We start from the raw sequence: 14,018 nt of genomic DNA on the forward strand, positions 1-14,018 counted from the left end.
GTGACAGGACGCAGGTTGGTGGTGGCCAGGAGGAGGGGAGCAGGGAGTGACCGCTGATGGGCACGGGGTCTGATGGGGTGATGGCGACATTCTGGGGCTAGACGGCACTGTGCATGTGCTACATGCCGCTGAACTGTGCACTTCCAAATGGCTAATTTAATGTGTGAATTTCACCTCAGTCCTTAAGGGGGGGGATGGGCTGACTGCCTAAAAAGTGTTTACACTGAGTTATAAAAACAACTACAAATGTTGCATAAGTCCAGTTGGAGAAGAATAGTTTCTAAATGAAACATCTGGGCATCATTTCACATATCTCAAAAAGACCCAACTAGGGAATAGGGGCTCAGAAAGCAAATGCCGATTATTTAACCTTAACCATAAGGGTTATTTTGGGGAAATTAGGACATATGTTTAGTAAAATGGGTACCCCTCTAAATCAGTCATTACCTTTATTGTTCAATGAACAATCCTTAAGAAAACTATTGTATATCTATCTATCTACCTAATCAGTGATAGAGACATTGACAAAGGGGAAAACCAGCAGATTACAAAAGGCCTCACACACCCACCAGGTTGATCACAGGAAGAGGAGGGGAGAGAACCGCAGACCTCCTGAAAGAGACCTTTGAGCTGTGTAGGCCAAGCGTTAACTGTTGTCAAGATTACTGACCTAATAGTGTTTCAAAAACTATCCAGTAAAAATAAATTCACCCTGTCCTCAGTTAGGTAAAGAAGTTCTGCTCTGACTGGTCCTTGCATGTCTCTCTCCATCAGTCATTCGTTAACACAGCACCTGGGTGTGGACGCAGGGATGAATTCACAGTTCAGTCTGACTGACTTTCCAGTGGGGAAGCACTGACAGTCTAAGAAGATTTTTGCTGGAGTGGGTGGGGCTTCGCCGAGAAGGCCTTCAGGGTGTGACTTGTAGGTTCATCTGGTTGCTAGGCAGACACCCATGGAAGAGCATGTTCCCACCCATAAGTTCATTCCTGTTATCTTCTGACCAAAAATAGACTGTCATGCTGGAGCCAAGTGTTATCTAGCCTGGTGTCCTCGTGTCCTCCGCAGCAGTTAATAGAGCATTCAGTAAATACCTGACTAAGGAATGAAGTCTGAACCAAAGCAAACTGTGCCAGTAGTTCTTGGCCATATAAGAATTCTTTCAGTAGCAATCTCAGAAGTGGCTCAGGGCTACCCCCTTGCTCCACCACCTTCCCCCAGAGACTGGGGGACAGAGTAGAACCCAGTTCACTTGGGGTGATTTGGCTGTGTCGGCCTGGCTGATGCGAGGGGACTTGCTGTTCAGAAGCAAACCCAAAGCTTCTGGAGGGAGCGTCGCTGGTCACTGAACGGAGGCATCAGAGGGGAAGGTGGGGGCCTTGGAGCCACTGCCCCTGAGTCGCATCTTGACCCTCAGTGGTCAGCAGGACGAGTAGCTCTGCCTCCCCCGGGGGTTGGGTGGTTTGATGAGCTCACAAGCGGAAGCTGCCCTGCACACCCTAAAACACGCAGAAGTAGTGGTTCTTCCCTCCCTCCTCCTCCTCCTCTGTTTCTCTTTTCTAATTAACTGAAAAGTAAAACTCTGGCCAACATTGATGTAAGTCTTTCTTGTCTTGTTTCTACAAATAAAACAGGAAGGGAAAGATGAGTAACTTAGAAGAACTATAACTAGAAGTTGGGAGTGTTCCATTTTTTTCCAGGAAAGAAAATAAATCCAGTTGGAAATTGCTGGCCTTGTCAATTATCTGATAATAATGGGAGAGAATGGGTAATGAAGCCAGTGGAGTTAAAAAGTACAGAGAGATTTAGTTAAAACAGGGATCAAAGAAACCAGAAGGAAGATCTGCTGATACAAGAACATAAAAGCAACTGCCCCCGTCCCTCCAGGTTAGTAATTTATCTGGTGGATTTACCTGGCAGCACTGGTAAGTCTGGAATTCAGCAAATGGGCAGGATTTTTTTTTTTTTTTTTGCTTTTTCATTCATTCCTTCTCTTACAAATCTCAGTACTCCCCCTCTCCCTGCACTGTTCTCACAAAAATCATAATTACCCACCAGTAGTTTTCAAACTTCTGAACTTAAAAAAAATAGAATCCAAAGAGGAAGCTCCGTGTTAATAACAAACCAACGTGGAGCTATTCTGTTCAAAACTGGGAGGTGGTGTGTCGGGCCACCCAGCCCCCAGCCAGCTCCTAGGGCCACGTGGTTGGAAAGTAAGCACTGAGGACTGATTGCAGCTCTGAACATCGCACACATCAGTAAGGTTCTTTCTCTCCCTCTCTCAGGGTAACAGCCTGTGGCAGTAGCGTTATTGTGAGGGCCCTGGGTCATGTGATTCAGAAGCTAAGTGGGGTGTTCCTTGTTAATCTCACATAGGAAGTGCAAATACGTAATTATGCTTTCATTAAGGGCCTTCTCAAATTTGCAGAATCTTATGCATTTTTATCATAGGTAGAATACTCTTAAATCTTTGTAAGTTTGCCAGTGAAATCCTGTCTTTTCATGTGGGACACGGAAGTGGAAAGAAAAGAAGTTTCACTGTCACTGTAGCCCCTCTTTCCTTTCCTTCAACTCTCCAACTAGATGGCAGATTAGGTGGTGGCATCGTTCACTACAGGCATCACCCGTGATGCCACCACCAAATTCAGGACAAAATAAATTAGTCTTTATTGAAAAACAAATTATTGTGTTGTTAAATAAAGACCCTCAGGCTCCTGAAACTAAGTAGTAGCTTGGCTGCATGTCTGTGAGGTGGGCCTGGAGCCCGGTCCATCAGAGTCCAGCGCCTGCATCTTTGGTGCTACAGCCTCCACGTAATTACTTACAGTTTTAGGGGAATTCATTTCTGTAAATTTCCCATTTGCCTTATAGTCATAATCCCCGGCCCTCAAGTCAGAAATCTGACCATTTCTTGTCAGGGGTGTTGATGTTAGATTCTTGGTGTTTTCCATTGTTTTTGTTAAACAACAGCAGCGAGCCGTCTGTGCTGGAATTATCTTGAGTGGCCAGGAGGAGCATCAGATCCGTTGGAAATGATGACACTGGGGGCCTCAGGTCCAGTTTGGCATTTTTCTTTTCTGTTTACTTAGACACTTATTAATGAAAATATGACTTTTAAGAAAGATCATTTTCATTACTGTTTTCTTTTTTTAGAGCAAGAGAATTTGCTCCTCTCCCTAGAATCACTGACAGTGGAGAGGATGGTCCCGAAGGCCCCTGGACCTGGACCGGGACTGCGTGTTGTGAGCAGCCTCAGATCAGGCATTTCAGCATTATGTGCAAGGGAGGTCGTAGTACAGCCGCTGCTTTCACTGGTTGCTGCTGTAAAAATAAGTCACACAGAGAGTAAAGGGAATTTAATACTCCCCTCTCCACTGGTGTTCACTCCACATCTTTCTCATGAACGGAGGCATGTCTGTAAACAGAGAAGAATGGTTGCTTTTCCCTTTGGTATCTTTAAGGGTGTCCCTTTCCAGTTTCTGCCTCTTCGCAGCAACAGACGTCAGTGTGTGCGCACCTGTCTCCTTCTTTACGGTTCTTTATGGGGAAACACGACAGACGTATGGGCGATCCCCAGTTGCAGAGTGCAGTGAACGACTGTAGGGCCACCCGTGAAGCCACCACCAAATTCAAGGAACAAAATGTGCTGGGTGTCCAGGCATCACCCCCAGCGTGCTCCTCCTGGTGACGCCCCGTCCCCCCAAGATCACTGCAGTCCTCTGGTTTCCTCCGTGGTTTTCTTTGTAGTTTTCCCAGTGGGAACAGCAGGCTGTCTTTGGAAGAGTGCATGAAGGGAGGCCACTTCACGTGTGAACTCACGGTAATCGAATAGACTGAGAAGGCAGGTTTGTCTCAGGTATCAGAGCGCACTGGTGATAGCGTTTGGTCGAAAGTAAACGCATCTATCAGAAAACCTGGGCTGACAGATTTTATGTGGAATGTGGCTGTTCCTGCTTCCACACTGGTGAGTAGATCATGTGACACTTTTGAAATGGTAAGGACCGCCTGGGAATGAGAGCAGCCTAAGAACTGTCTGCGGTTCCAGATAGCAGCACGCAGCAAGAATTCCTTACTTCCCTTGTCACTGAGTGTGTGTGTGTGTCATTTCCTGCCGAGGTAGAAAAGAAATGTGCAAAGAACTTGTTTTATGGGCTTCCCCGGTGGCGCAGCGGTTGAGGGTCCGCCTGCCGAGGCAGGGGACGCGGGTTCGTGCCCCGGTCCGGGAGGATCCCCCGTGCCGCGGAGCGGCTGGGCCCGTGAGCCGTGGCCGCTGAGCCTGCGCGTCCGGAGCCTGTGCTCCGCGACGGGAGAGGCCGCGGCAGTGAGAGGCCCGCGTACCTCAAAAAAAACCAAAAAAACAAAAAAAAAGAAGTTGTCTTATAATACAAAGTTGCACTAGTTAATATTTTTATATCCTAGATCTTGAGGAAAGAATCTAGATTAGGAAGGATATTTCTTAATATTACTAGCAGATAGCCTACAAAATGTGAGGCCTTCCAAAGTTACAAATTTATCTTTCATAGTTACATAATTTAAGCAGTGGTTCAAAGAAATAGTGCAGAAGGCTTAATTTCAGGTGTGTCTTTAATTTCCTTTCTTCAGTTTCTCTATCTGTTGAATAAAATTTGAAGAATATTGTCCTGAAATTCATGGAACTAGCCTTGGAAAATGTTTAGTAATTCCCCACATCTATAAGGTATTTGTGGGATATTCTTAGCAGAGAGTGGTCTCTGAGGTCAGAATGCCATCACTGTCTAATTCAGAAACAGTGTCATCACCCCCAAAAGACACGCCTTCCCCATGAGCAGTCATTCCCCACCCTCCAGCCCCTGGCAACCACTAATCTGCACTCTGTCTCTGTGAATTTGCATATACTGAACACTTCGTATAAAGGAACCATCCTGGCTTCTTCCACTGAGCGTCATGTTTTCGAGGTTCATCCCTGTTGTATCGTGTGTCAGCACTTCACTCCTCTTTATGGCTGCCTGATACTCTGTTGTGTGGATGTACCAGACTCACTTATCCATTCATCAGTTGATGCGCATTTGGGTTGCTTCCATGTTACTTTCTGGCTGTCATGAACAGTAATACTGCTATGAACGTTCACGATGATGCACATAGGGACGTAAGTCTTCAGTTCTCTTGGGTAGATAGCTAGAAGTGGGATTGCTGGCTCGATGCCAAAGTGTTTTCCAAAGTGACTGCCCCATTTTCCCGTCTCACCAGCATAATGATGTAGTTTAGTCCCTGATTATCTAACCTCCTCGGGATCTCAAGGTTGCCATGGCTCCCATCAGTTTGCTCATGATCTCCTGGGCCATCTGGTAGTGTCTGCTCCGGCAGCCAAACCTCTGAAGGAAATGCGTTTCAGTATCAAGGCAAAAGTTTGTTTAGTTGATTCGAGGTTGTCTCGTGTATGTATGAGGGTGACATAAAAGGACGTAAGGTGACACAAGCTACCTTCTGGAAGACAGTCGAGGGCACAGAGGGAGACGGAGGGAGGGAGGTAGATGGTAGAGAATGGATCTTGAGTGGTGCACTTCCAGGCTTCATGGTCTCAGGACCCCTTAATACTCGTCAAAATTACTGAGACCCCCAAGGAGATCTTTTTAATGTGGTTATATTGATCAATAACTACTATATTAGAAAATAAAATGGAAAAAATTAAATATTTATTAGTTCACCTAAAAATCCTAAAAATAAACCCATTAAATAATAACATAAATAGAATTTTTATGAAAAATATTTTCTAAACCAAGACAACCTTAGTGAGAAGAGTAGCCTTATTTTATGTTTTCTGCAGATCTCTTTAATGTCTGGACTAACAGAAAACGATGGACTGTCATCTCTGCTCTGCATTCAGTCAGTCCTGTATTGTACATAGTGTAGCCTCTAGAAAACTCCACTGTACACTCATGAGAGAAGGGGAAATAAGGTCCCAGGACATAGTTCTGGCCTTGCGGGTCCCTTGAAAGGGTCTTACAGACCCAGGGGTCTCCAGACCCCACTTTCAGAATCCCTGGTCTGAAATATTCCATCTCCAGGTAACCTGTCTTATTAGAAAGCCATGAGTACTACATAACAGTAGGTACAGAGAAATTAGCAACTGCACGGAAAAATTTTAGGAACATTTTACAACCAATATAAAATGCTTCGTTTAAAAAAATAATCTGAGATCTCTGAGGATGAGTTAATCAGTGAACAGGTCGCGTCCCATCTTGAGGGTGACGTCACCATTGTGGTTTAAATCTTCTGCAGCAAATTCCACTCTACCCACACCCAAAAGAAAGTGATTCAGGCAGTCTTAGATTATCCGGTGAAGATTTGGGAGTAGTTAGATGAGGCAGTATCAGATGGAAAAATAACTCTAAAATAGCATAGAAAACAGGCCTGGTGAGCAGGCGTGTCGGGGAACAACCTGGTGAGCTCAGGGAGAGCTCTCCGCCGTGCTTCCTCCCCAGGGGCTGCAGCCGGGGACCTGCTTCCAGGCGACACTGGCCGTCGCCCTCGGTACAGGGAGGCTGCGCCAGTCTATAAAATCAGTGTGAAATATGTACATTCAGCATCCTTTCGGGTAGTGGTGAGGCCAGAGCCCCTGCTCCTTCCCCGTCTATCTCTGATGTTCCTAAAACTCCTCTTGCTGTCGTCCTCAGGCACACTCTGTTCTCGTGGCCTCTTCTTTGCGCCAGGCAGCCCTGCCGTGGCTGCCCCAGGACTAGCCCCGGTCCTCTTCCTCTTGTCAGAGCAGCTGAGAGCGTCGGGGTAAGGGTTAGAGGCTGCCTTTCTCAGCCAGAAATTCAGCAGTTGATGTGCGGTCTCGGCTCGATCGTTTTCCCTGGAGGGCAAACCTGGGCTCTCGTCCGTCCAGGAGAGACACCTGCATGTGGGCATCATTTCAGACTCTTATGCTGAATTTGTGAGACTTTCTTCGGAGATGGCCTCAAGTCGGTCTCCTCGCTTTGTGACTCATTTGTGTGTTTTCTACTTAGATTTTTACAGCTTCCAGAATATCCCACAAACAACAAAATGCAGGCAACAGAATGGGTTTTCTCATTCTAAGAAATCAGTAACTTTGCTCCAGGTAAGTATCTCTATCTGTGTACTAACCCTTAATAATCTTTGCAGCACTTTTTTCTCTCTTAGGGAGCTGGTAATTATTAAAACAACAAATCAGGGCTTCCCTGGTGGCACAGTGGTTGGGAGTCCGCCTGCCGGTGCCGGGGGCACGGGTTCGTGCCCCGGTCCAGGAAGATCCCACATGCCACGGAGCAGCTGGGCCCGTGAGCCATGGCCGCTGGGCCTGTGCATCTGGAGTCTGTGCTCCGCAGCGGGAGGGGCCGCAGCAGTGAGAGGCCCGCGTACCACAAAAAAACAAAAAACAAAAAATCAACAAATCAGAAAATGTTTTTGAAGTTAACTACAGTGCTCTGTATTTGTAATTTTTTTACTTGCAAATGAGTTGGAAAACGTTGTCTTGTTTTGTTTTAATCAATACCCCAAGGCCTTTGCGCATGAACAAGGTATTCAGCCAGCCAGGCTTGTGTCTCAGCCTGTAGAAGGCATGTGTGCCAGGCGGCTGGCTGTTTCCAGCTACCTCGTGCTGCTGCACCCTCCCAGAAAGCCTGCGCTGCTCCCACCCACCTCAGCCGCTGCAGGTTTAGAAGTGGGAGAATCAGAGTCCTGCAGGGAGCACAGCGGGGCCAGGAGGTTTCAGGGCTCACCTGCAGTGCAGATGAAGGCGTCCGCTCTGCGCCCCATCAGGCTCCAGGCCCCCCAGAGCGAACACCCAGCTCCAGAAGCACAGGGAGTGGGAGCCCCGAGGCCTGGCCGTGAGAAGCAGTATTCCCGCTGACCTGCCACCTCTGCTGCCGTCGCAAGTCTCAAGCAGTCGGGTTAGATTCAAAGAGTATGGTGCGGCCAGCCTCCTCCGGCTCTCCTGGGGGGTCTCCCCAAGTGAAGATGTGCGAGAAGGCACCTCTTAACACTTGCAGCAGCTGGTCACACTCAGAGGCGGCCTTTGCCTTGGAGAGAGTGGAAGAGCTGAGCCCGCCCTAGAGGAGGCCCTGGGTCCTGGGCCACAGGGACTGTCTGGGGGAGTGTGCTCGGCTCCCTCCAGGTCACTCCAGTCACCAGCCGTGTTTGCCTTCGCAAAGGTCACTTTTCAAGTTTACCCACCTTTCCCACTAGGAAAGTTCATCTTTAGGTAATTTTTCTAAAAGTCTAAGATTAAGTGAAGGCAGCTGCAGTAAAAGCCTGTTGGCAGATAGATTATGACCTGTTTCTTGAGGAAATTAAGGTATCCTTTCTCCATTATTTGCTCACAAGGTTATATGGAAGACAAAGAGTATTTGAAATTTAGACTTCCCCGGCCTTAGCAAATAGATAATAAAAGTCTGACTCTCTCTCAGTAGTATTCTGCCACTTTCTGAAGTCACCAAGACGGCCAGTCCAGTTGGTAAAAGCAGGCGTTTAGCTTCAAGCAGATGTGCACAGAATGACAAGGGGTGTGTTTGTTTTTTCTCTGCAAGTCCACCTGGATTAGTAGTTTTTGTGGTCCTGGCCCAGCTTTTCTTTGAGTAGTTTCATCATCGGGCTGGGGGTTGGGGAGAAAGACGGAAGAAATGAGAGAAATTGGTCTGCACGTGACCTTTAAGTGTCAGCCCTTTTCTCTTCATCCAGCTTTGCCAGCGTTCTGTCGCCAGCATCACGCCCTGACGCTCTTCACGTGCTGTTTATCGTATTTGCTGTCCTGGATGTCCTCTCAGAGGGTTTTTTCTATATCAGCGTGTTTGAAGTTAAATGTTAGATTCTGGTAGAGTACTTTAAAAGTACTAAGGAAAAGGAAAAAGACAGAAAGGAAGAAATAAAACTGTCTCTACTTTGGATGACGTGATGGTCTATGTCGAAAATCCCAAGGAATCTACAAAAGAAAAAGAAAAAATTCCTAAAACTAGTAAGTCAGTTCAGCAAAGTAGCAGCATACAAGATTAACATTCACAAGTCAGTCACATTTCTATATACTGGCAATGAACCCTTGAAAACCAAAATTAAAAATACAGCATTTACAGTTGCCCAAAAAGGAGTATTTAGGTATAAATCTAACAAAACATGTCAAGACTTGTATGCTGCAAACGACAAAACACTGATTAAAGAAATCAGAGAAGATCTAAATAAATGGAAAGGTGTCAATGTTCGTGGAGTGGAAGACTCAACATTGTAAAGATGCTATAGTTCTCCCCAAAAGATGGTATAGGCTTGACGCAAAACCCATTAAAGTCTCAGCAAAAGTTTTCGTAGATATATCCAGGCCTATTCTAAAGTTTTTTTTTCTTTTTGAAATTTAAGGAAAAAATTTATTGAAGATCTGAAAAACAATTTCTAAAATACTGACTTTTCCAGAAAACTAGCTACACAGTGCATTGTGTCTATCGTGTTAAAACGTGATTAGACACAAATATAAAAACCATGAAACAAGCCACCACTCTGACAATCTGAGCAAAGATAAAATGCCTAAGGAACAACATGAATGACTTGCAAAGGATGGGCTCTTCACTGTAAGCACCATAAAAAAGCGGGGAGCGCAAATGGATGAGTGTTTTCAGTTATACACACGGAATTGAACTTTTGGCACTAGGAATCAGAGCATTTTGTCATATAGCATTAACACGTATTGTGAAAGTGCGTAGTGTCAAAGGAATAGAACCACCAGCATTCAAACGCAGCTTTGTCAGCTAAGCAGTGAAACACTCTACAGTACGTCTGTCTGTTGTCTGTCATTGAAAGCACTGGTAGCAACTTTGAAATAAAAAAAAAAAGAAAAGAAAAAAAGGAGCTGTAACCCCTTTTATTTTCTGTTTAAAATCAAACAGAAAACAAACATCATTTCTGTTATACACTAACGTTTCCAAAGTACATCATTTGTACAAGAGAAGGACTAACGAAAATGTGTTTACAGAGATCCAAACATGAGGGCGTACAAGCGCCTCACACAGGTTTCCACTCGTACTCGGGAGGAGCCACTTCATAATCACTGGCACTGAGCAGAGTTCTTCGCCAAGTGTTCTAGGAAATCATGAAGATAATTCAGTAATAAAGCAAGGCTCTTCTCCTCCAGAGGTGTGTAGGCCAACATTGCTCCAATACGTACAAATAATCTCAGTAGATGTGGCGCTGCATGCACCTTGGACATGGCGCATCAGGGTGATCTGCAAGGATTTCAGCATACCGCGGTCTCTCATGTTTGCAGAGCAGCTGAGTGCCCAGCATTACACTGAAGTATTCCTTGATCCCTGCCACAACTTCATTAACAGCATACTCCTTATTTTCTGTGTTTCTTCAAGATGTCTTGTAGTTTGCAGAATCCTCTACAATGGAATCCACATTCTTCTTATCAGGAAGATAAAAGAGCTCTTTTTGCCAGGTAATTAAGTCCCGGTCTTCAACAAGCCATGGTTTTAGTTCTTCAGGAATCTTTACTTAAACTTCAACTCTGTTCATGAATGTTTCCTCATTTTCAACAGTAGAAGCTACTCGGGCCCTTTCCTCGCAAGGAGACTGAGGTGTCTCACTCGTACTACCACCATCTCCATTTCCAGGTGTTTTCTGTTTGTTCTTTTTTGTTTTCACTTCAACATTTTTCTGTTGCAAACCAGAAGTCTTCCTTCCGGGGCAGCCCCTCTCATCTTGCCCTCTGCGTACTGCTCCTGATTGGCTTTGCTTGGAAATGCAAAGGAACTTGAGTAGATAAAACAGCTTTGAAAAAAGGATAAAGTGGGAGGAATCACACCCAATTTCAAAACTTAGGATATGGCTACAAGAAACTGCGGCATTGTTGGAGGGATGACTCTCTGATCAGTGGAGAGAACTTGGGAAGTGGCCTGTGGGATTATGGCCAAATGATTCCTGACCAAGGTGCAAACAAAGCAATCTGGTGGAGGAAGGATAGTCTTCAACTAACTGGACATATATGGGCAAAAAATTAATCTCAGCCTAAATCTCATACCTCACAATAGATCTTAGGTTTAAGTATAAAACATAAAACTATAAAGAAAACCTTTGGGACTTATCAAGTAAAAAGTTCTGAGATGTGACAACACAAGCAAGACAAGCTACAGACCGTGAGAAAATATTTGCAAACCTTATATCGTAGACTATATAATGAAGTCTCAGAACTCAACAGTAAAACACACACACCCACACACACACACACACCCACACACACACACACACACACACACACCACATAATCAGTCCAGTTAGAAAATGGGCAAAGGACATGAAGAGACATTTCCAAAGAGGACATCACATGGCAGATAAACACATGGAAAGGTGTTCGACGTCACTGTTATTAAGAAAAAGCACGTCAAGACCATGGTGAGATGTTACCATGCTCCTAAACAACTAAACGTGAAAATCTAAAGTGAACAACAGTGAGAGCACCGGGTGCCATTGAGGATGTGAAGAAACCATCTCTCACATGTTGCAGGTGGGCGTGTAAGGTGGTGTGGCCCCCCAGGAGCAGAGTTGGCAGTTCCTTTGAAAACTGAACATACTTATCAGAGCAGCTGCACTCCTGGGCGTTTATCCAGAGAAACAAATATCTGCATTCACACAGAAATCTGTACCCAAGTGTTTGTAATAGCCACAAACTGGAAACAACCCAGATGTTCCTCAGAGGTGAATGGTAAACAAGCTGTGTCACATCCACACCATGGATAGCACTCAGCAGTAAAAGGGGACAAGCTGCTGATGCCGCAGCAGCTTGGATGGATCTCAGGTACATGGTGCTGAACAACAAAAGCCAACTCAGCATGCCGCGCACCACACCGTCTGTTTATGCAAGGTTCTCAGAAGTTGTGTGGGTGTGTATGAGACTGTATGAGTGCTGGTTATTCGTTCACCGAGTCTCCAACCCCTCGTGTGGGCTGGCGCTTCGGTACCTATCCTTCAGCGAGCTGTGTGGAAAGCAGCAGGATGTTCAGGGCAGGAGCGGGTGGACGATCCCCGGAAGAGAGGCGCAGCGGGCCCCCAGCGTCCACCCAGTGTCCAGCCAGCTGCCTCTGAACCTCAACTGGCCCTGGTCGCCCAGCCCTGTCCAGTCACCCACACAAACAGCTTCTGTCAGGAGAGGGAGAGAGTGAATTTCCCTCGTGTGTCCCCCTTCGCTTACCGCTTTTGTGCTTGATTTGGACCCAGAATCTTGGTGTTGGCTGTAGGCCACGCCCTGCGGGCCACGATGCTGTTGTGTTTGGTGTGAGGGGCTGAAAGACCGTGGGAAGCTTTGAGTCTTGTTCTCCGTGATGCTGAGACCCTCATTCTCAGTTCTGAGTGTTTCGACTTTGTTAACCGCTGGATCCTAAGCACTTAAAATAGTACTTGCTCTTAGGGCTTCCCTGGTGGCACAGTGGTTGAGAGTCCGCCTGCCGATGCAGGGGACACGGGTCCGTGCCCCGGTCCGGGAGGATCCCGCATACCGTGGAGCGGCTGCCCCTGTGGGCCATGGCCGCTGAGCCTGCGTGTCTGGAGCCTGTGCTCTGCAACGGGAGAGGCCACAGCAGTGAGAGGCCCGCGTACCGCAAAAAAAAAAAAAAAATAGTACTTGCTCTTAAATGTTGAGAGAAATAAGAATATGTAACATTAATTATTAAGGCCACAAGCTTTTTAAAAAGTAAACAACATTATTATATATAAACATTGTTAAGGGATTTCCCTGGTAGTGCAGTGGTTAAGAATCTGCCTGCCAATGCAGGGGACACGGGTTCGAGCCCAAGTCCGGGAAGATCCCACATGCCGCGGAGCAACTAAGCCCGTGTGCCACAACTACTGAGCCTGCACTCTAGAGCCTGCAAGCCACAACTACTGAGCCCACGCGCCTAGAGCCCGTGCTCCGCAACAAGAGAAGCCACCGCAATGAGAAACCCGCGCACCACAACGAAGAGTAGCCCCCGCTTGCTGCAACTAGAGAAAGCCACATGCAGCAACAAAGACCCAACAAGAAAGACCCAATGCAGCCAAAAATAAAAATAAATTAATCGATTAAACATTGCTGAAACTTAAGGCAAAGTCTAAGAAGTCTTTATGATGTATATTCTTTTTTTTTTTTGCAACTAAAACGGGATTTTTAAAATTGTGGTAAAATGTACATGACATGAAGTTTTCCACCTTAGCTATTTTTAAGTGGCACTAAGTACCTTCACATTGTTGTGCGACCGTCACTACCATCCACCTCCAGAACTTTCTCATCTTCCCAAAGTGAAGCTGTGTCCCCAGGAAACACTGGCTCCCCAGCCCGTTAACTGCTGTCTGTCTCTGTGAATTTGTTTGGTGTAGGGACCTCGTATAAGTGGACTCATACACTATTTGTCTTTTTGTGTCTGGCTATATTCTTTATTTTAGATAACTTATTGATAATTTTTTTATTCTATGAGTGACACATATCTGTTTTGCAAAATATAGGAAATACATAAACCAAAGGAAGAAAATAAACGTCACCTTTAAGTTCTACTTAGATAACCACTAACGTTTTTCTATCTTTTAGAGAGAGAGATACATTATAATTTGTTGTCTGCTTTTCACTTAGCAGGGTATCATGAATATCTTTCCGTGTCCTTAAATATTTTCTCTGTAACCATTTCTCTTCCGCCTCTCTTCCGGGGATCGCCTCATAATTTTTTATAGTTTTTTTAGTTGAAGTATAGTTGATTTACAGGGTTTCAGGTGTACAGCAAAATGGTTCAGTTATACATGTACAGATATATATATATTCTTTTTCAGATTCTTTTCCATTATAGTTACTACAATATACTGAGTGTAGTTTCCTGTGCTATACCATAGGTCCTTGTTGTTTATTTTATATATAGTAGTATGTGTCTGTCAGTCCCAAGCTCCTAATATATGCCTCTCCCTTTCCTTTCTGGTAACCGTAAGCTTGTTGTCTATGTCTGTGAGTCTATTTCTGTTTTGTAAATAAGTTCATTTGTATCATTTTTTTACATTCCACATATAAGTGATATCATATG

General features: G+C 45.4%; 1 protein-coding gene and 1 pseudogene across 10 annotated transcripts in view; one reads left to right on the forward strand and one right to left on the reverse strand.

Annotated features, from left to right (window-relative positions):
• Window positions 1-14,018, forward strand: part of SPIDR (scaffold protein involved in DNA repair) — a 344,503-nt gene that overhangs the window by 306,400 nt on the left and 24,085 nt on the right. The gene's annotated exons all lie outside the window — the stretch shown is intronic.
• Window positions 4,767-12,315, reverse strand: LOC116742674 (annotated as a pseudogene).

Source organism: Phocoena sinus, chromosome 17 (assembly GCF_008692025.1).
Source record: "Phocoena sinus isolate mPhoSin1 chromosome 17, mPhoSin1.pri, whole genome shotgun sequence".
Taxonomy (NCBI): domain Eukaryota; kingdom Metazoa; phylum Chordata; class Mammalia; order Artiodactyla; family Phocoenidae; genus Phocoena; species Phocoena sinus.